Here is a 23,436-nt window from a genome sequence, read left to right on the forward strand (position 1 = left end):
ATTGCGTAAGTCCAAGACGGCTTTAAGGACGGCACTTATGACGAATCAGCCCGGCTAGCTCAGTCGGTAGAGCATGAGAATCTTAATCTCAGGGTCGTTGGATCGCGTCCCACGTTGAGCGTGTTCGGATAGACTAAGGATTGCATTACCAACGCGCCGTGAAAATCGCCAAGTGTCCTTCTAAGCATGAGTGCTGCCACAAACCTGGTAAAAGTTGAAGAAATGTCTTGAAAGTATTCTAGTATGGCTTCGTCAATTTTAGATGAATCATCCCTTACCTCACGTGTTTCCTAAACAAACGATTACATCAGAGTTGAAAAAGAAAGTCAGGTTCTACCGAGATTTGAATTGGGATCGCTGTATTCAAAGTCCAGAGTGCTAACCATCACACCATAGAACCGAATGTGCGACGAAGATGGGATTCAAACGCACTCGGGCAGAGCCTAATGGATTAGCAGTCCATCGCCTTAACCACTCGGCCACCTCGTCTGTTTCTGTACCACGACTACTTTATGGAAAGCTAACATTGCTGAACCTGTTTCGAGTCACGTAACCTTTTACCAGCCCGAACAGTAGAAGTACGCGAGTGGCCGAATTTTAGGTAATCTTAGGTGTGGTTAATAATTGCGTAAGTCCAAGACGGTTTTAATGGCGGCACCTGATAACGAATCAGCTTGGCTAGCTCAGTCGGTAGAACATGAGACTCTTTATCTCAGGGTCGGTGGATCGAGCCCCACGTTGAGTGTTTTCTAATAGACTTTGGATAGCACTATCAACGCGCCGTGGAAATCACCAAGTCTCCTTCTAAGCATGAGTGCTGCCATAAACCTGACAAAAGTTGAAGAAGTGACTTGAAAGCATTCAAATATGGTTTACTTAATTTTAGATAAATCATCCCTTGCCTCACGTGTTTCTTAAACAAAAGATTAAATCAGAGTTGTAAAAGAAAGTCAGGTGCTACCGAGGTTTTAACTGGCATCGCCGTATTCAAAGTCCAGAGTGCGAGCCATTACATCATAGAACTGAATGTGCGACGAAGATGGGACTCGCACCCACGCGGCCAGAGCCTAATGGATTAGCAGTCCATCGCCTTAACCACTCGGCAACCTCGTCTGTTTCTGCACAACGACTACTTTATAGAAAGCTAACATTGCTGAACCTGTTTCGAGTCACGTAACCTTTTACCAGCCCAAACAGAAGGAGTACGCGAGTGGCCCAAATTTAGGTAATCTTAGGTGTGGTCCATTACTGCGTAAGTCTAAGACGGTTTTAATGGCGGCACCTGTTAACGAATCAGCCTGGTTAGCTCAGTCGGTAGAACATGAGACTCTTAATCTCAGGGTCGTTGGATCGAGCCCCAAGTTGAGTGTTTTCTGATAGACTTTGGATAGCACTATCAACGCGCCGTGGAAATGACCAAGTCTCCTTCTAAGCATGAGTGCTGCCATAAACCTGACAAAAGTTGAAGAAGTGACTTGAAAGCATTCAAAAATGGTTTAGCCAATTTTAGATAAATCATCTCTTCCCTCACGCGTTTCTTAAACAAAAGATTAAATCAGAGTTGTAAAAGAAAGTCAGGCGTTACCGAGATTTTAACTCGCATCGCCGTATTCAAAGTCCAGAGTGCGAACCATTACATCATAGAACCGAATGTGCGACGAAAATGGGACTCGAAACCACGCGGCCAGATCCTAATGGATTTGCAGTCCATCGCCTTAATCACTCGGCAACCTCGTCTGTTTCTGTACAACGACTACTTTATGAAAAGCTAACATTGCTGAACCTGGTTCAAGTCACGTAAGCTTTTACCAGCCCAATTAGTAGGAGTACGCGAGGGGCCAATTTTAATTAATCTTGGGTGTGGTCAATTTTTTCGTAAGTCAAGACGACTTTAATGGCAACACCTAATAACGAATTAGCCCGGCTAGCTCATTCAGTAGAGCATGAGACTCTTAATCTCAGGGTCGTTGGATCGCGCCCCACGTTGAGCGTTTTCGGATAGACTAAGGATTGCATTACCAACACGCCGTGAAATTCGCCAAGTGTCCTTCTAAACATGAGTGCTGCCATAAACCTGACAAAAGTTGAAGAAGTGACTTGAAAGCATTCAAATATGGTTTAGTCAATTTTAGATAAATCATCCCTTCCCTCACGTGTTTCTTAAACAAAGGATTAAATTAGAGTTGTAGAAGAAAGTCAGGTGCTACCGAGATTTGAACTCTGATTCCTGTATTCAAAGTCCAGAGTGCGAGCCATTACATCATAGAACCGAATGTGCGACGAAGATGGGATTCGCACCCACGCAGGCAGAGCCCAATGGATTAGCAGTCCATCGCCTTAACCACTCGGCTACCTCGTCTCCTTCTGTACAACGACTACTTTATGGAAAGCTAACATTGCTGGACCTGTTTCGAGTCACGTAACCTTTTACCAGCCCAAACAGAAGGAGTACGCGAGTGGCCCAAATTTAGGTAATCTTAGGTGTGGTCAATAATTGCGTAAGTCCAAGACGGTTTTAATGGCGGCACCTGATAACAAATCAGCCTGGCTAGCTCAGTCGGTTGAACATGAGACTCTTAATCTCTGGGTCGTTGGATCGAGCCCCACGTTGGGCGTCTTCTGATAGACTTTGGATAGCATTACCAACGCGCCGTGGAAATCACCAAATCTCCTTCTAAACATGAGTGCTGCCATAAACCTGACAAAAGTTGAAGAAGTGACTTGAAAGCATTCAAATATGGTTAAGCCAATTTTAGATAAATCATCTCTTCCCTCACGTGTTTCTTAAACAAAAGATTAAATCAGAGTTGTAAAAGAAAGTCAGGTGCTACCGAGATTTGAACTCTGATTCCTGTATTCAAAGTCCAGAGTGCGAGTCATTGCATCATAGAACCGAATGTGCGACGAAGATGGGATTCGCACCCACGCAGGCAGAGCCCAATGGATTAGCAGTCCATCGCCTTAACCACTCGGCTACCTCGTCTGTTTCTGTACAACGCCTACTTTATGGAAAGTTAACATTGCTGAACCTGTTTTGAGTCACGTAACCTTTTACCAGCCCAAACAGTAGGAGTACGCGAGTGGCCCATATTTAAGTAATCTGAGGTGTGGTCAATTATTGCGTAAGTCCAAGACGGCTTTAATGGCTGCACATATGACGAATCAACCCGGCTAGCTCAGTCAGTAGAGCATGAGACTCTTAATCTCAGGGTCTTTGGATCGCGCCCCACGTTGAGCGTTTTCGGATAGACTAAGGATTGCATTACCAACACGCCGTGAAAATCGCCAAGTGTCCTTCTAAGCATGAGTGCTGCCACAAACCTGGTAAAAGTTGAAGAAATGACTTGAAAATATTCAAGTATGGCTTAGTCAACTTTAGATGAATCATCCCTTACCTCACGTGTTTCCTAAACAAAAGATTACATCAGAGTTGAAAAAGAAAGTCAGGTTCTACCGAGATTTAAATTTGGATCGCTGTTTTCAAAGTCCAGAGTGCTAACCATCACACCATGGAACCGAATGTGCGACGAAGATGGGATTCAAACGCATTCGGGCAGAGCACCATGGATTGGCAATCCATCGCCTTAACCACTCGGCTACCTCGTCTGTTTCTGTACAACGACTACTTTATGGAAAGCTAACATTGCTGAACCTGTTTCGAGTCACGTAACCTTTTACCAGCGCAAACAGAAGGAGTACGCGAGTGGCCCATATTTAAGTAATCTTTGGTGTGGTCAATTATTGCGTAAGTCCAAGACGGCCTTAAAGACGGCACCTAATAACTAATCAGCCCAGTTAGCTATGTCGGTAGAGAATGAGATTCTTAATCTCAGGGTGGTGGGTTCGAGACCCTCGTTGGGCGTTTTCTGATAGACTTTCGATAGCATTACCAAGGCGCCGTGGAAATCACCAAGTCTCCTTCTAAGCATGAGTGCTGTCGTAAACCTGGCAAATGTTAAAAAATGACTTGAAATCATTCAAATATGGCTTAGTTAAATTTAGATAATTCAACACTTCCATCGCATATTTCTTAAACAAAAGATTAAGTCAGGGTTGAAAAATAAAGTCAGGCACGAGCGCTGCCATAAACCTAGCAAATGTTGAAGAAATGACTTGAAAGCATTCAAATATGGTTTAGTCAATTTTAGATAAATTATCCCTTCCCTTACGTGTTTCTTAAACAAAGGATTAAATAAGAGTTGTAAAAGAAAGTCAGGTGCTGACGAGATTTTAACTCGCATCGCTGTATTCAAAGTCCAGAGTGCGAACCATTACATCATAGAACCGAATGTGCGACGAAGATGGGACTCGCACCCACGCGGCCAGAGCCCAATGGATTAGCACTCCATCGCCTTAATCACTCGGCTACCTCGTCTGTTTCTGTACAACGACTACTTTATGGAAAGCTAACATTGCTGAACCTGATTCGAGTAACGCAAACTTTTACCATCCCAAACAGTAGGAGTACGCGAATGGCCCAATTTTAAGTAATCTTGGGTGTGGTCAATTATTGCGTAAGTCAAGACGACTTTAATGGCAACACCTAACAACGAATTAGCCCCGCTAGCTCAGTCGGTGAAACATGAGACTCCTAATCTCAGGGTCGTGGGTTCGAGCCCACGTTGGGCGTCTTCTGATAGACTTTGGATAGCATTACCAACGCGCAGTGGAAATCACCAAATCTCATTCTAACCATGAGTGCTGCCATAAACCTGACAAAAGTTGAAGAAGTGACTTGAAAGCATTCAAATATGGTTTAGTCAATTTTAGATAAATCATCCCTTACCTCACGTGTTTCCTAAACAAAAGATTACACAGATTTGAAAAAGAAAGTCAGGTGCTACCGAGATTTGAACTCTGATTCCTGTATTCAAAGTCCAGAGTGCGAGCCATTACATCATAGAACAGAATGTGCGACGAAGATGGGATTCGCACCAACGCAGGCAGAGCCCAATGGATTAGCAGTCCATCGCCTTAACCACTCGGCCACATCGTCTGTTTCTGTACCACGTCTACTTTATGGAAAGCTAACATTGCTGAACCTGTTTCGAGTCACGTAACCTTTTACCAGTCCAAACAGTAGGAGTACGCGAGTGGCCCATATTTAAGTAATCCTAGGTGTGGTCAATTATTGCGTAAGTCCAAGACGGCTTTAATGGCGGCACTTATGGCGAATCAGCCCGGCTAGCTCAGTCGGTAGAGCAGGAGACTCTTAATCTCAGGGTTGTTGGATCGCGCCCCACGTTGAGCGATTGCGGATAGACTAAGGATTGCATTACCAACACGCCGTGAAAATCGCCAAGTGTCCTTCTAAGCATGAGTGCTGCCATAAGCCTAACAAAAGTTGAAGAAGTGGCTTCAAAACATTCCAATATGGTTTAGTCAATTTTAGATAAATCATCACTTCCCTCACGTGTTTCTTAAACGAAAGGTTAAATCAGAGTTGAAAAAGAATGTCACGTGCTACCGAGATTTGAACTCGGATCGCTGGATTTAAAGTCCAGAGTGCTAACCTTACACCATACAACCGAATGTGCATCGAAGATGGGATTCGAAATCATGCGTGCAGAGCCCAACGGATTAGCAGTCCATCGCCTAAACCACTCGGCCGCCTCGTCTTTTTCTGTACCACGTCTACTTTATGGAAAGCTAACATTGCTGAACCTGTTTCGAGTCACGTAACCTTTCACCAGCCCAAACAGTAGGAGTACGCGAGTGGCCGAGTTTTAAGTAATCTTAGGTGTGGTCAATTATTGCGTAAGTCCAAGACGGCTTTAATGGCGGCACTTATGACGAATCAACCCGGCTAGCTCAGTCGGTAGAGCATGAGACTCTTAATCTCAGGGTCGTTGGATCGCGCCCCACGTTGAGCGTTTTCGGATAGACTAAGGATTACATTACCAACACGCCGGGAAAATCGCCAAGTGTCCTTCTAAGCATGAGTGCTGCCATAAACCTGACAAAAGTTGAAGAAGTGGCTTCAAAACATTCCAATATGGTTTAGTCAATTTTAGATAAATCATCACTTCCCTCACGTGTTTCTTAAACGAAAGGTTAAATCAGAGTTGAAAAAGAATGTCAGGTGCTACCGAGATTTGAATTCGGCTCGCTGTATTCAAAGTCCAGAGCGCTAACCATCACACCATAGAACCGAATGTTGGACGAAGATGGGATTTGCACCCACGCGGGCAGAGCCCAATGGATTAGCAGTCCATCGCCTTAACCACTCGGCCACCTCGTCTGTTTCTGTACCACGTCTACTTTATGGAAAGTTAACATTGCTGAACCTGTTTTGAGTCACGTAACCTTTTACCAGCCCCAACAGTAGGAGTACGCGAGTGGCCCAATTTTAAGTAATCTTAGGTGTGGTCAATTATTGCGTAAGTCCAAGACGGCTTTAATGGCGGCACTTATAACGAATCAGACCGGCTAGCTCAGTCGGTAGAGCATGAGACTCTTAATCTCAGGGTCGTTGGATCGCGCCCCACGTTGAGCGTTTTCGGATAGACTAAGGATTGCATTACCAACACGCCGGGAAAATCGCCAAGTGTCCTTCTAAGCAGGAGTGCTGCCACAAACCTGGTAAAAGTTGAAGAAATGACTTGAAAGTATTCAAGTAAGGCTTAGTAAATTTTAGATGAATCATCCCTTACCTCACGTGTTTCCTAAACAAAAGATTACATCAGAGTTGAAAAAGAAAGTCAGGTTCTACCGAGATTTGAATTCGGATCGCTGTATTCAAAGTCCAGAGTGCTAACCATCACACCATAGAACCGAATGTGCGACGAAGATGGGATTCAAACGCACTCGGGCAGAGCCCCATGGATTAGCAGTCCATCGCCTTAACCACTCGGCCACCTCGTCTGTTTCTGTACCACGTCTACTTTATGGAAAGCTAACATTGCTGAACCTGTTTCGAGTCACGTAACCTTTTACCAGTCCAAACAGTAGGAGTACGCGAGTGGCCCATATTTAAGTAATCTTAGGTGTGGTCAATTACTGCATAAGTCCAAGACGGTTTTAATGACGGCACCTGATAACGAGTCAGCCCGGCTAGCTCAGTCGGTAGAGCATGAGACTGTTAATCTTAGGGTCGTGGTTTCGAGCCCACGTTGGGCGTTTTCTGATAGACTTTGAATTGCATTACCAACGCGCCGTGGAAATCGCCAAGTCTCCTTCTAAGCATGAGTGCTGCCATAAACCTGACAAAAGTTGAAGAAGTGGCTTCAAAACATTCCAATATGGTTTAGTCAATTTTAGATAAATCATCACTTCCCTCACGTGTTTCTTAAACAAAACAATAAATCAGAGTTGTAAAAGAAATTCAGGTGCTACCGAGATTTGAACTCGGATCGCTGTATTCAAAGTCCAGAGTTCGAACCATTACATCAGAGAGCCGAATGTTGGACGAAGATGGGATTTGCACCCACGCGGGCAGAGCCCAATGGATTAGCAGTCGATCGTCTTAACCATTCGGCCACCTCGTCTGAGTCTGTACCACGTCTACGTTGTCGAAAGCTAACATTGCTGAACCTTTTTCCAGTCACGTAACCTTTTACCAGCCCAAACAGTAGGAGTACGCGAGTGGCCCAATTTTAAGTAATCTTAGGTGTGGTCAATTACTGCATAAGTCCAAGACGGTTTTATTGACGGCACCTGATAAGCAGTCAGCCCGGCTAGCTCAGTCGGTAGAGCATGAGACTGTTAATCTTAGGGTCGTGGTTTCGAGCCCACGTTGGGCGTTTTCTGATAGACTTTGAATTGCATTACCAACGCGCCGTGGAAATCGCCAAGTCTCCTTCTAAGCATGAGTGCTGCCATAAACCTGACAAAGGTTGAAGAAGTGGCTTCAAAACATTCCAATATGGTTTAGTCAATTTTAGATAAATCATCTCATCCCTCACGTGTTTCTTAAACAAAACAATAAATCAGAGTTGTAAAAGAAATTCAGGTGCTACCGAGATTTGAACTCGGATCGCTGTATTCAAAGTCCAGTGTTCGAACCATTACATCAGAGAGCCGAATGTTGGACGAAGATGGGATTTGCACCCACGCGGGCAGAGCCCAATGGATTAGCAGTCGATCGTCTTAACCATTCGGCCACCTCGTCTGAGTCTGTACCACGTCTACGTTGTCGAAAGCTAACATTGCTGAACCTTTTTCCAGTCACGTAACCTTTTACCAGCCCAAACAGTAGGAGTACGCGAGTGGCCTAATTTTAAGTAATCTTAGGTGTGGTCAATTATTGCGTAAGTCCAAGACGGCTTTAATGGCGGCACTTATAACGAATCAGACCGGCTAGCTCAGTCGGTAGAGCATGAGACTCTTAATCTCAGGGTCGTTGGATCGCGCCCCACGTTGAGCGTTTTCGGATAGACTAAGGATTGCATTACCAACACGCCGGGAAAATCGCCAAGTGTCCTTCTAAGCAGGAGTGCTGCCACAAACCTGGTAAAAGTTGAAGAAATGACTTGAAAGTATTCAAGTAAGGCTTAGTAAATTTTAGATGAATCATCCCTTACCTCACGTGTTTCCTAAACAAAAGATTACATCAGAGTTGAAAAAGAAAGTCAGGTTCTACCGAGATTTGAATTCGGATCGCTGTATTCAAAGTCCAGAGTGCTAACCATCACACCATAGAACCGAATGTGCGACGAAGATGGGATTCAAACGCACTCGGGCAGAGCCCCATGGATTAGCAGTCCATCGCCTTAACCACTCGGCCACCTCGTCTGTTTCTGTACCACGTCTACTTTATGGAAAGCTAACATTGCTGAACCTGTTTCGAGTCACGTAACCTTTTACCAGTCCAAACAGTAGGAGTACGCAAGTGGCCCATATTTAAGTAATCTTAGGTGTGGTCAATTACTGCATAAGTCCAAGACGGTTTTAATGACGGCACCTGATAACGAGTCAGCCCGGCTAGCTCAGTCGGTAGAGCATGAGACTGTTAATCTCAGGGTCGTGTTTTCGAGCCCACGTTGGGCGTTTTCTGATAGACTTTGAATTGCATTACCAACGCGCCGTGGAAATCGCCAAGTCTCCTTCTAAGCATGAGTGCTGCCATAAACCTGACAAAAGTTGAAGAAGTGGCTTCAAAACATTCCAATATGGTTTAGTCAATTTTAGATAAATCATCACTTCCCTCACGTGTTTCTTAAACAAAACAATAAATCAGAGTTGTAAAAGAAATTCAGGTGCTACCGAGATTTGAACTCGGATCGCTGTATTCAAAGTCCAGAGTTCGAACCATTACATCAGAGAGCCGAATGTTGGACGAAGATGGGATTTGCACCCACGCGGGCAGAGCCCAATGGATTAGCAGTCGATCGTCTTAACCATTCGGCCACCTCGTCTGAGTCTGTACCACGTCTACGTTGTCGAAAGCTAACATTGCTGAACCTTTTTCCAGTCACGTAACCTTTTACCAGCCCAAACAGTAGGAGTACGCGAGTGGCCCAATTTTAAGTAATCTTAGGTGTGGTCAATTATTGCGTAAGTCCAAGACGGCTTTAATGGCGGCACTTATAACGAATCAGACCGGCTAGCTCAGTCGGTAGAGCATGAGACTCTTAATCTCAGGGTCGTTGGATCGCGCCCCACGTTGAGCGTTTTCGGATAGACTAAGGATTGCATTACCAACACGCCGGGAAAATCGCCAAGTGTCCTTCTAAACATGAGTGCTGCCATAAACCTGACAAAAGTTGAAGAAGTGACTTGAAAGCATTCAAATATGGTTTAGCCAATTTTAGATAAATCATCTCTTCCCTCACGTGTTTCTTAAACAAAAGATTAAATCAGAGTTGTAAAAGAAAGTCAGGTGCTACCGAGATTTGAACTCTGATTCCTGTATTCAAAGTCCAGAGTGCGAGTCATTACATCACAGAACCGAATGTGCGACGAAGATGGGATTCGCACCCACGCAGGCAGAGCCCAATGGATTAGCAGTCCATCGCTTTAACCACTCGGCTACCTCGTCTGTTTCTGTACAACGACTACTTTATGGAAAGTTAACATTGCTGAACCTGTTTTGAGTCACGTAACCTTTTACCAGCCCAAACAGTAGGAGTACGCGAGTGGCCCATATTTAAGTAATCTGAGGTGTGGTCAATTATTGCGTAAGTCCAAGACGGCTTTAATGGCGGTACATATGACGAATCAACCCAGCTAGCTCAGTCGGTAGAGCATGAGACTCTTAATCTCAGGGTCTTTGGATCGCGCCCCACGTTGAGCGTTTTCGGATAGACTAAGGATTGCATTACCAACACGCCGTGAAAATCGCCAAGTGTCCTTCTAAGCATGAGTGCTGCCACAAACCTGGTAAAAGTTGAAGAAATGACTTGAAAGTATTCAAGTATGGCTTAGTCAACTTTAGATGAATCATCCCTTACCTCACGTGTTTCCTAAACAAAAGATTACATCAGAGTTGAAAAAGAATGTCAGGTGCTACCGAGATTTGAACTCGGATCGTTGGATTTAAAGTCCAGAGTGCTAACCTTACACCATACAACCGAATGTGCATCGAAGATGGGATTCGAAATCATGCGTGCAGAGCCCAACGGATTAGCAGTCCATCGCCTATACCACTCGGCCACCTCGTCTGCTTCTGTACCACGTCTACTTTATGGAAAGCTAAAATTGCTGAACCTTTTTCGAGTCACGCAACCTTTCACAAACCCAAACAGTAGGAGTATGCCAGTGGCCGAATTTTAAGTAATCTTAGGTGTGGTCAATTATTGCGCAACTCCAGGGCGGCCTTAAAGACGGCACCTAATAACTAATCAGCCCAGTTAGCTATGTCGGTAGAGCATGAGATTCTTAATCTCAGGGTGGTGGGTTCGAGACCCTCGTTGGGCGTTTTCTGATAGACTTTCAATAGCATTACCAAGGCGCCGTGGAAATCACCAAGTCTCCTTCTAAGCATGAGTGCCGTCGTAAACCTGGCAAATGTTAAAAAATGACTTGAAATCATTCAAATATGGCTTAGTTAAATTTAGATAATTCAACACTTCCATCGCATATTTCTTAAACAAAAGATTAAGTCAGGGTTGAAAAATAATGTCAGGCACGAGCGCTGCCATAAACCTAGCAAATGTTGAAGAAATGACTTGAAAGCATTCAAATATGGTTTAGTCAATTTTGGATAAATTATCCCTTCCCTCACGTGTTTCTTAAACAAAGGATTAAATAAGAGTTGTAAAAGAAAGTCAGGTGCTACCGAGATTTTAACTCGCATCGCTGTATTCAAAGTCCAGAGTGCGAACCCTTACATCATAGAACCGAATGTGCGACGAAGATGGGACTCGCACCCACGCGGCCAGAGCCCAATGGATTAGCACTCCATCGCCTTAATCACTCGGCTACCTCGTCTGTTTCTGTACAACGACTACTTTATGGAAAGCTAACATTGCTGAACCTGATTCGAGTAACGCAAACTTTTACCATCCCAAACAGTAGGAGTACGCGAATGGCCCAATTTTAAGTAATCTTGGGTGTGGTCAATTATTGCGTAAGTCAAGACGACTTTAATGGCAACACCTAATAACGAATTAGCCCCGCTAGCTCAGTCGGTAAAACATGAGACTCCTAATCTCAGGGTCGTGGGTTCGAGCCCACGTTGGGCGTCTTCTGATAGACTTTGGATAGCATTACCAACGCGCAGTGGAAATCACCAAATCTCATTCTAACCATGAGTGCTGCCATAAACCTGACAAAAGTTGAAGAAGTGACTTGAAAGCATTCAAATATGGTTTAGTCAATTTTAGATAAATCATCCCTTACCTCACGTGTTTCCTAAACAAAAGATTACACAGATTTGAAAAAGAAAGTCAGGTGCTACCGAGATTTGAACTCTGATTCCTGTATTCAAAGTCCAGAGTGCGAGCCATTACATCATAGAACCGAATGTGCGACGAAGATGGGATTCGCACCAACGCAGGCAAAGCCCAATGGATTAGCAGTCCATCGCCTTAACCACTCGGCCACCTCGTCTGTTTCTGTACCACGTCTACTTTATGGAAAGCTAACATTGCTGAACCTGTTTCGAGTCACGTAACCTTTTACCAGTCCAAACAGTAGGAGTACGCGAGTGGCCCATATTTTGATTTTTTTTTTTTTTTTTTGATTTTCTCTTTATTTAACGTCGATAGATACAATAGTATTTAAATAACTAATTTAAATCGACAACAAAACGTAAAACAAGGCAAACAGCGATAAAAAATAAGAAATTTAAATAAATAAATAAGTAAAGTTAAAATATGTATGGTATATCCATGCATATTTTGCAGGTGCAAACATCACCTTCCCAAAATTTTATTGAGCTACGGAAGGCTTCGAGAGAAGGAGCATTCTTTGTAGCGTCAGGCACAGATATCCGTAGCTTCCCTGCAATATTTGATAAAGTATTTAAGCCATAGTACGTTGTCCGACAAGTTGGTCGCCTGATCAAATTAAAGCAACGAAGGTTGTACTTGTTTTCCCTAACAGAAAATATCTCGTTCATATATAGAGGTGACAATCCATTTAAAAATTTGTAAACCTCTTTCATTAAATTCTGTAAATTGATGATGTGAATATTTTTAACATTACATAAAGATAAAAGTTCATCGTAACTGCCATTTATATCGTCCTGTATGATTCTTAGACAACGTTCATGAATACGATTGATTCGATTATTCGCAACTTTTCCACAAAACATCCATACTAAGGGACAGTAAGAAAACTGAGACAAAATAAATGAATTGAAGAGAAAACGCTTCATCTTGGGTGTCAAAAAGGAAGATATCCTTTGAAGCACGTTGAGTTTCCTACTAGCCTTATTACAGATGTTTTTGACATGCGAATGAAAGTTTAGTCTCAAGTCAATCGTAACACCAAGAAGCACTACAGACGATTTACACGCAATTTTCAAATGGTTAAATATCAAACTTTCATCGTGATGACATAATACAATATATTGATACTTTTTCAAATTTATTGCTAAGTAATTTTCATAAAACCAATTATTAACTATGACCAAATTAGTAAGCAGTGTTTGTTTTACATCTTCTAATGAATTTTCACAAGCATATAAGGTGTTATCATCTGCAAAGTTACAAAGGGATGATTGAATAATGAACCAGAATAAATCATTTATAGAATAATTGAAGAAAGGAGGTCCTAAGATTGATCCTTGTGGAACTCCAACTTGAAGAGGAAGCCATTCGCTAAAAGAAGAATTTATTCTGGTTCTCTGAAAACGATTTTTCAAGTATGAGTGAATAAATAATAAAGAAGATTCAGAAAAACCATAGGCATGCAGCTTTGCAATAAGCAAATCATGGTTGATAGTATCAAAAGCTTTTGAAAGGTCCATTAGCACTGCTCCAACTACACCCTTATTATCAAGTGTGCTTTTCCATTTTTCAATCATTCGAATGAGAGCATATTGTGTATTATAACCCTTTCTGAAGCCTGATAGATGAGGGCTGAGTTTGTCATGCATAAAAGTGTGCATTTGATTAAGAATAATTCTTTCAAAAACCTTTGATAAACAGGGAAGCAAGCTAACAGGTCTATAGTTCTCCTTATCATTACAGTCATCCTTCTTAAAAACAGGTATAACCTCTGCAAGTTTTAAATCATCAGGAAAAATATTAGTCTGTAAACAAAAATTTATAATATTAGTGAGGATAGGAACAAAGATATGAATAAACTTTTTCAACATAAAAACTGGAAAATCACCACTAACAGAAGATTTCTTTGCATCCATGTCTTTGATGACTTTGAGAACATCAGGCTGTTCAACCAGCGAAAAATAGAACTTTTCATCATAACCCACATTTTCACGAATTTTCAAAATACTGATGTGATTAGTATACGAGTGGATTGCATCGTGAATGGTTGCTGTATGTGTATCATCGTTTGGTTTGATTGGTAAATTTTTCGTGATATTCATTGAAGATTTTGCATAATTTTTGTTCGTCGGTGACTATCTTTTCTTTCTCGATTAAGATAATTTTGTTGGTGTTATAACTAACGTTTGAAAACAATGGCTTGACAGACTTCCAGAACTTTTTATTATCAGTAATGCTTGTCATACGTAAACCCTTGATATACGAACGTCTGGTTTTTCGTAATAAGGAAACACAGTAGTTTCTCTGTCTAGTGAAGTTGGACCAATTTTCTTTTGATCGTGATTTGTTATATATGCGACGAAGTTTGGATCTGTGCATAATAGCTTTGCGAAGCTCCTTGGTGATAAAAGGTGCGTTATTGAATCTTAGTATTTTCTTTTTCAATGGTGCAAAATGGTTTAGCGTAGACGTGATGCATAAATTGAATTGGTTAAAGTCGTAATTGTTCTCAAGTAATTTCAAAAAGTTCATTGATAATGTTCTTTCAAAATCAAATCAAATTAAGTAATCTTAGGTGTGGTCAATTATTGCGTAAGTCCAAGACGGCTTTAATGGCGGCACATATGGCGAATCAGCCCGGCTAGCTCAGTCGGTAGAGCAGGAGACTCTTAATCTCAGGGTTGTTGGATCGCGCCCCACGTTGAGCGATTTCGGATAGACTAAGGATTGCATTACCAACACGCCGTGAAAATCGCCAAGTGTCCTTCTAAGCATGAGTGCTGCCATAAACCTGACAAAAGTTGAAGAAGTGGCTTCAAAACATTCCAATATGGTTTAGTCAATTTTAGATAAATCATCACTTCCCTCACGTGTTTCTTAAACAAAAGGTTAAATCAGAGTTGAAAAAGAATGTCAGGTGCTACCGAGATTTGAACTCGGATCGCTGGATTTAAAGTCCAGAGTGCTAACCTTGCACCATACAACCGAATGTGCATCGAAGATGGGATTCGAAATCATGCGTGCAGAGCCCAACGGATTAGCAGTCCATCGCCTAAACCACTCGGCCGCCTCGTCTTTTTCTGTACCACGTCTACTTTATGGAAAGCTAACATTGCTGAACCTGTTTCGTGTCACGTAACCTTTCACCAGCCCAAACAGTAGGAGTACGCGAGTAGCCGAGTTTTAAGTAATCTTAGGTGTGGTCAATTATTGCGTAAGTCCAAGACGGCTTTAATGGCGGCACTTATGACGAATCAGCCCGGCTAGCTCAGTCGGTAGAGCATGAGACTCTTAATCTCAGGGTCGTTGGATCGCGCCCCACGTTGAGCGTTTTCGGATAGACTAAGGATTACATTACCAACACGCCGGGAAAATCGCCAAGTGTCCTTCTAAGCATGAATGCTGCCACAAACCTGGTAAAAGTTGAAGAAATGACTTGAAAGTATTCAGGTATGGCTTAGTCAATTTTAGATGAATCATCCCTTACCTCACGTGTTTCCTAAACAAAAGATTACGTCAGAGTTGAAAAAGAAAGTGAGGTTCTACCGAGATTTGAATTCGGCTCCCTGTATTCAAAGTCCAGAGCGCTAACCATCACACCATAGAACCGAATGTGCGACGAAGATGGGATTCAAACGCACTCGGGCAGAGCCCCATGGATTAGCAGTCCATCGCCTTAACCACTCAGCCACCTCGTCTGTTTCTGTACCACGTCTACTTTATGGAAAGCTAACATTGCTGAACCTGTTTCGAGTCACGTAACCTTTTACCAGTCCAAACAGTAGGAGTACGCGAGTGGCCCATATTTAAGTAATCTTAGGTGTGGTCAATTACTGCATAAGTCCAAGACGGTTTTAATGACGGCACCTGATAACGAGTCAGCCCGGCTAGCTCAGTCGGTAGAGCATGAGACTGTTAATCTCAGGGTCGTGGTTTCGAGCCCACGTTGGGCGTTTTCTGATAGACTTTGAATTGCATTACCAACGCGCCGTGGAAATCGCCAAGTCTCCTTCTAAGCATGAGTGCTGCCATAAACCTGACAAAAGTTGAAGAAGTGGCTTCAAAACATTCCAATATGGTTCAGTCAATTTTAGATAAATCATCACTTCCCTCACGTGTTTCTTAAACAAAACAATGAATCAGAGTTGTAAAAGAAATTCAGGTGCTACCGAGATTTGAACTCGGATCGCTGTATTCAAAGTCCAGAGTTCGAACCATTACATCATAGAACCGAATGTTGGACGAAGATGGGATTGGCACCCACGCGGGCAGAGCCCAATGGATTAGCAGTCCATCGCCTTAACCACTCGGCCACCTCGTCTGTTTCTGTACCACGTCTACTTTATGAAAAGCTAACATTGCTGAACCTGTTTCGAGTCACGTAGCCTTTTACCAGACCAAACAGTAGGAGTACGCGAGTGGCCCATATTTAAGTAATTTTAGGTGTGGTCAATTACTGCATAAGTCCAAGACGGTTTTAATGACGGCACCTGATAACGAGTCAGCCCGGATAGCTCAGTCGGTAGAGCATGAGACTGTTAATCTCAGGGTCGTGGTTTCGAGCCCACGTTGGGCGTTTTCTGATAGACTTTGAATTTCATTACCAACGCGCCGTGGAAATCCCCAAGTCTCCTTCTAAGCATGAGTGCTGCCATAAACCTGACAAAAGTTGAAGAAGTGGCTTGAAAGCATTCAAATATGGCTTAGTCAATTTTAGATAAATCATCACTTCCCTCACGTGTTTCTTAAACAAAACAATGAATCAGAGTTGTAAAAGAAATTCAGGTGCTACCGAGATTTGAACTCGGATCGCTGTATTCAAAGTCCAGAGTTCGAACCATTACATCATAGAACCGAATGTTGGACGAAGATGGGATTTGCACCCACGCGGGCAGAGCCCAATGGATTAGCAGTCCATCGCCTTAACCACTCGGCCACCTCGTCTGTTTCTGTACCACGTCTACTTTATGGAAAGCTAACATTGCTGAACCTGTTTCAAGTCACGTAACCTTTTACCAGTCCAAACAGTAGGAGTACGCGAGTGGCCCATATTTAAGTAATCTTAGGTGTGGTCAATTATTGCGTAAGTCCAAGACGGTTTTAATGGCGGCACCTGATAACGAGTCAGCCCGGCTAGCTCAGTCGGTAGAGCATGAGGCTGTTAATCTGAGGGTCGTGGGTTCGAGCCCACGTTTGGCGTTTTCTGATAGACTTTGAATTGCATTACCAACGCGCCGTGGAAATCGCCAAGTCTCCTTCTAAGCATGTGTGCTGCCATAAACCTGACAAAAGTTGAAGAAGTGGCTTCAAAACATTCCAATATGGTTTAGTCAATTTTAGATAAATCATCACTTCCCTCACGTGTTTCTTAAACAAAAGATTACATCAGAGTTGAAAAAGAAAGTCAGGTTCTACCGAGATTTGAATTCGGATCGCTGTATTCAAAGTCCAGAGTGCTAACCATCACACCATAGAACCGAATGTGCGACGAAGATGGGATTCAAACGCACTCGGGCAGAGCCCCATGGATTAGCAGTCCATCGCCTTAACCACTCGGCCACCTCGTCTGTTTCTGTACCACGTCTACTTTATGGAAAGCTAACATTGCTGAACCTGTTTCGAGTCACGTAACCTTTCACCAGCCCAAACGTAGGTGTACGCGAGTGGCCGAGTTTTAAGTAATCTTAGGTGTGGTCAACTATTGCGTAAGTCCAAGACGGCTTTAATGGCGGCACTTATGACGAATCAGCCCGGCTAGCTCAGTCGGTAGAGCAAGAGACTCTTAATCTCATTGTCGTTGGATCGCGCCCCACGTTGAGCGTTTTCGGATAGACTAAGGATTACATTACCAACACGCCGGGAAAATCGCCAAGTGTCCTTCTAAGCATGAGTGCTGCCACAAACCTGGTAAAAGTTGAAGAAATGACTTGAAAGTATTCAAGTATGGCTTAGTCAATTTTAGATGAATCATCCCTTACCTCACGTGTTTCCTAAACAAAAGATTACATCAGAGTTGAAAAAGAAAGTCAGGTTCTACCGAGATTTGAATTCGGCTCGCTGTATTCAAAGTCCAGAGTGCTAACCATCACACCATAGAACCGAATGTGCTACGAAGATGGGATTCAAACGCACTCGGGCAGAGCCCCATGGATTAGCAGTCCATCGCCTTAACCACTCGGCCACCTCGTCTGTTTCTGTACCACGTCTACTTTATGGAAAGCTAACATTGCTGAACCTGTTTCGAGTCACGTAACCTTTTACCAGTCCAAACAGTAGGAGTACGCGAGTGGCCCATATTTAAGTAATCTTAGGTGTGGTCAATTATTGCGTAAGTCCAAGACGGCTTTAATGGCGGCACTTATGACGAATCAGCCCTGCTAGCTCAGTCGGTAGAGCATGAGACTCTTAATCTCAGGGTCGTTGGATCGCGCCCCACGTTGAGCGTTTTCTGATAGACTTTCGATAGCATTACCAACGCGCCGTGGAAATCACCAAGTCTCCTTCTAAGCATGAGTGCTGTCGTAAACCTGGCAAATGTTAAAAAATGACTTGAAATCATTCAAATATGGCTTAGTTAAATTTAGATAAATCAACCCTTCCATCGCATATTTCTTAAACAAAAGATTAAGTCAGGGTTGAAAAATAAAGTTAGGCACGAGCGCTGCCATAAACCTAGCAAATGTTGAAGAAATGACTTGAAAGCATTCAAATATGGTTTAGACAATTTTAGATAAATTATCCCTTCCCTCACGTGTTTCTTAAACAAAGGATTAAATCAGAGTTGTAAAAGAAAGTCAGGTGGTACCGAGATTTGAACTCTGATTCCTGTTTTAAAGTCCAGAGAGCTAACCTTACACAATGCAACCGAATAAGCATCGAAGATGGGATTCGAAATCATGCGTGCAGAGCCCAACGGATTAGCAGTCCATCGCCTTAACCACTCGGCCACCTCGTCTGTTTCTGTACCACGTCTACTTTATGGAAAGCTAACATTGTTGAACCTGTTTCGAGTCACGTAACCTTTTACCAGCCCAAACAGAAGGAGTACGCGAGTGGCCCATACTTAAGTAATCTTAGGTGTGGTCAATTATTGCGTAAGTCCAAGACGGCTTTAATGGCGGCACTTATGTCGAATCAGCCCGGCTAGCTCAGTCGGTAGAGCATGAGACTGTTAATCTCAGGGTCGTGGGTTCGAGCCCACGTTTGGCGTTTTCTGATAGACTAAGGATTGCATTACCAACACGCCGTGAAAATCGCCAAGTGTCCTTCTAAGCATGAGTGCTGCCACAAACCTGGTAAAAGTAGAAGAAATGACTTGAAAGTATTCAAGTATTGCTTAGTCTATTTTAGATGAATCATCCCTTACCTCACGTGTTTCCTAAACAAAAGATTACATCAGAGTTGAAAAAGAAAGTCAGGTTCTACCGAGATTTGAATTCGGATCGCTGTATTCAAAGTCCAGAGTGCTAACAATCACACCATAGAACCGAATGTGCGACGAAGATGGGATTCAAACGCACTCGGGCAGAGCCCCATGGATTAGCAGTCCATCGCCTTAACCACTCGGCCGCCTCGTCTTTTTCTGTACCACGTCTACTTTATGGAAAGCTAGCATTGCTGAACCTGTTTCGAGTCACGTAATCTTTCACCAGCCCAAACAGTAGGAGTACGCGAGTGGCCGAGTTTTAAGTAATCTTAGGTGTGGTAAATTATTGCGTAAGTCCAAGACGGCTTTAATGGCGGCACTTATGACGAATCAGCCCGGCTAGCTCAGTCGGTAGAGCATGAGACTCTTAATCTCAGGGTCGTTGGATCGCGCCCCACGTTGAGCGTTTTCGGATAGACTAAGGATTACATTACCAACACGCCGGGAAAATCGCCAAGTGTCCTTCTAAGCATGAGTGCTGCCACAAACCTGGTAAAAGTTGAAGAAATGACTTGAAAGTATTCAAGTATGGCTTAGTCAATTTTAGATGAATCATCCCTTACCTCACGTGTTTCCTAAACAAAAGATTACATCAGAGTTAAAAAAGAAAGTCAGGTTCTACCGAGATTTGAATTCGGCTCGCTGTATTCAAAGTTCAGAGCGCTAACCATCACACCATAGAACCGAATGTGCGACGAAGATGGGATTCAAACGCACTCGGGCAGAGCCACATGGATTAGCAGTCCATCGCCTTAACCACTCGGCCACCTCGTCTGTTTCAGTACCACGTCTACTTTATGGAAAGCTAACATTGCTGAACATGTTTCGAGTCACGTAACCTTTTACCAGTCCAAACAGTAGGAGTACGCGAGTGGCCCATATTTAAGTAATCTTAGGTGTGGTCAATTACTGCATAAGTCCAAGACGGTTTTAATGACGGCACCTGATAATGAGTCAGCCCGGCTAGCTCAGTCGGTAGAGCATGAGACTGTTAATCTCAGGGTCGTGGTTTCGAGCCCACGTTGGGCGTTTTCTGATAGACTTTGAATTGCATTACCAACGCGCCGTGGAAATCGCCAAGTCTCCTTCTAAGCATGAGTGCTGTCGTAAACCTGGCAAATGTTAAAAAATGACTTGAAATCATTCAAATATGGCTTAGTTAAATTTAGATAAATCAACCCTTCCATCGCATATTTCTTAAACAAAAGATTAAGTCAGGGTTGAAAAATAAAGTTAGGCACGAGCGCTGCCATAAAGCTAGCAAATGTTGAAGAAATGACTTGAAAGCATTCAAATATGGTTTAGACAATTTTAGATAAATTATCCCTTCCCTCACGTGTTTCTTAAACAAAGGATTAAATCAGAGTTGTAAAAGAAAGTCAGGTGGTACCGAGATTTGAACTCTGATTCCTGTTTTAAAGTCCAGAGAGCTAACCTTACACAATGCAACCGAATAAGCATCGAAGATGGGATTCGAAATCATGCGTGCAGAGCCCAACGGATTAGCAGTCCATCGCCTTAACCACTCGGCCACCTCGTCTGTTTCTGTACCACGTCTACTTTATGGAAAGCTAACATTGTTGAACCTGTTTCGAGTCACGTAACCTTTTACCAGCCCAAACAGAAGGAGTACGCGAGTGGCCCATACTTAAGTAATCTTAGGTGTGGTCAATTATTGCGTAAGTCCAAGACGGCTTTAATGGCGGCACTTATGTCGAATCAGCCCGGCTAGCTCAGTCGGTAGAGCATGAGACTGTTAATCTCAGGGTCGTGGGTTCGAGCCCACGTTTGGCGTTTTCTGATAGACTAAGGATTGCATTACCAACACGCCGTGAAAATCGCCAAGTGTCCTTCTAAGCATGAGTGCTGCCACAAACCTGGTAAAAGTAGAAGAAATGACTTGAAAGTATTCAAGTATTGCTTAGTCTATTTTAGATGAATCATCCCTTACCTCACGTGTTTCCTAAACAAAAGATTACATCAGAGTTGAAAAAGAAAGTCAGGTTCTACCGAGATTTGAATTCGGATCGCTGTATTCAAAGTCCAGAGTGCTAACAATCACACCATAGAACCGAATGTGCGACGAAGATGGGATTCAAACGCACTCGGGCAGAGCCCCATGGATTAGCAGTCCATCGCCTTAACCACTCGGCCGCCTCGTCTTTTTCTGTACCACGTCTACTTTATGGAAAGCTAGCATTGCTGAACCTGTTTCGAGTCACGTAATCTTTCACCAGCCCAAACAGTAGGAGTACGCGAGTGGCCGAGTTTTAAGTAATCTTAGGTGTGGTAAATTATTGCGTAAGTCCAAGACGGCTTTAATGGCGGCACTTATGACGAATCAGCCCGGCTAGCTCAGTCGGTAGAGCATGAGACTCTTAATCTCAGGGTCGTTGGATCGCGCCCCACGTTGAGCGTTTTCGGATAGACTAAGGATTACATTACCAACACGCCGGGAAAATCGCCAAGTGTCCTTCTAAGCATGAGTGCTGCCACAAACCTGGTAAAAGTTGAAGAAATGACTTGAAAGTATTCAAGTATGGCTTAGTCAATTTTAGATGAATCATCCCTTACCTCACGTGTTTCCTAAACAAAAGATTACATCAGAGTTAAAAAAGAAAGTCAGGTTCTACCGAGATTTGAATTCGGCTCGCTGTATTCAAAGTTCAGAGCGCTAACCATCACACCATAGAACCGAATGTGCGACGAAGATGGGATTCAAACGCACTCGGGCAGAGCCACATGGATTAGCAGTCCATCGCCTTAACCACTCGGCCACCTCGTCTGTTTCAGTACCACGTCTACTTTATGGAAAGCTAACATTGCTGAACATGTTTCGAGTCACGTAACCTTTTACCAGTCCAAACAGTAGGAGTACGCGAGTGGCCCATATTTAAGTAATCTTAGGTGTGGTCAATTACTGCATAAGTCCAAGACGGTTTTAATGACGGCACCTGATAATGAGTCAGCCCGGCTAGCTCAGTCGGTAGAGCATGAGACTGTTAATCTCAGGGTCGTGGTTTCGAGCCCACGTTGGGCGTTTTCTGATAGACTTTGAATTGCATTACCAACGCGCCGTGGAAATCGCCAAGTCTCCTTCTAAGCATGAGTGCTGCCATAAACCTGACAAAAGTTGAAGAAGTGGCTTCAAAACATTCCAATATGGTTTAGTCAATTTTAGATAAATCATCACTTCCCTCACGTGTTTTTTTAAACAAAACAATGAATCAGAGTTGTAAAAGAAGTTCAGGTGCTACCGAGATTTGAACTCGGATCGCTGTATTCAAAGTCCAGAGTTCGAACCATTACATCATAGAACCGAATGTTGGACGAAGATGGGATTTGCACCCACGCGGGCAGAGCCCAATGGATTAGCAGTCCATCGCCTTAACCACACGGCCACCTCGTCTGTTTCTGTACCACGTCTACTTTATGGAAAGCTAACATTGCTGAACCTGTTTCGAGTCACGTAACCTTTTACCAGACCAAACAGTAGGAGTACGCGAGTGGCCCATATTTAAGTAATCTTAGGTGTGGTCAATTACTGCCTAAGTCCAAGACGGTTTTAATGACGGCACCTGATAACGAGTCAGCCCGGCTAGCTCAATCGGTAGAGCATGAGACTGTTAATCTCAGGGTCGTGATTTCGAGCCCACGTTGGGCGTTTTCTGATAGACTTTGAATTGCATTACCAACGCAACGTGGAAATCGCCAAGTCTCCTTCTAAGCATGAGTGCTGCCATAAACCTGACAAAAGTTGAAGAAGTGGCTTCAAAACATTCCAATATGGTTTAATCAATTTTAAATAAATCATCACTTCCCTCACGTGTTTCCTAAACAAAAGATTACATCAGAGTTGAAAAAGAAAGTCAGGTTCTACCGAGATTTGAATTCGGATCGCTGTATTCAAAGTCCAGAGTGCTAACCATCACACCATAGAACCGAATGTGCGACGAAGATGGGATTCAAACGCACTCGGGCAGAGCCCCATGGATTAGCAGTCCATCGCCTTAACCACTCGGCCACCTCGTCTGTTTCTGTACCACGTCTACTTTATGGAAAGCTAACATTGCTGAACCTGTTTCGAGTCACGTAACCTTTCACCAGCCCAAACAGTAGGAGTACGCGAGTGGCCGAGTTTTAAGTAATCTTAGGTGTGGTCAATTATTGCGTAAG

The 23,436-nt window shown here is 43.3% G+C and overlaps 1 non-coding gene across 1 annotated transcript; it reads left to right on the forward strand.

Moving 5' to 3' along the window:
• Window positions 1-11,552: 11,552 nt before the first annotated feature.
• Trnar-ccu (transfer RNA arginine (anticodon CCU)) lies at window positions 11,553-11,624 on the forward strand. Its single transcript has one exon. It is a non-coding gene; the product is annotated as a tRNA-Arg (tRNA).
• Window positions 11,625-23,436: the final 11,812 nt, after the last annotated feature.

Source organism: Hydractinia symbiolongicarpus, chromosome 14 (genome assembly GCF_029227915.1).
Source record: "Hydractinia symbiolongicarpus strain clone_291-10 chromosome 14, HSymV2.1, whole genome shotgun sequence".
NCBI classification, from domain to species: Eukaryota; Metazoa; Cnidaria; class Hydrozoa; order Anthoathecata; family Hydractiniidae; genus Hydractinia; species Hydractinia symbiolongicarpus.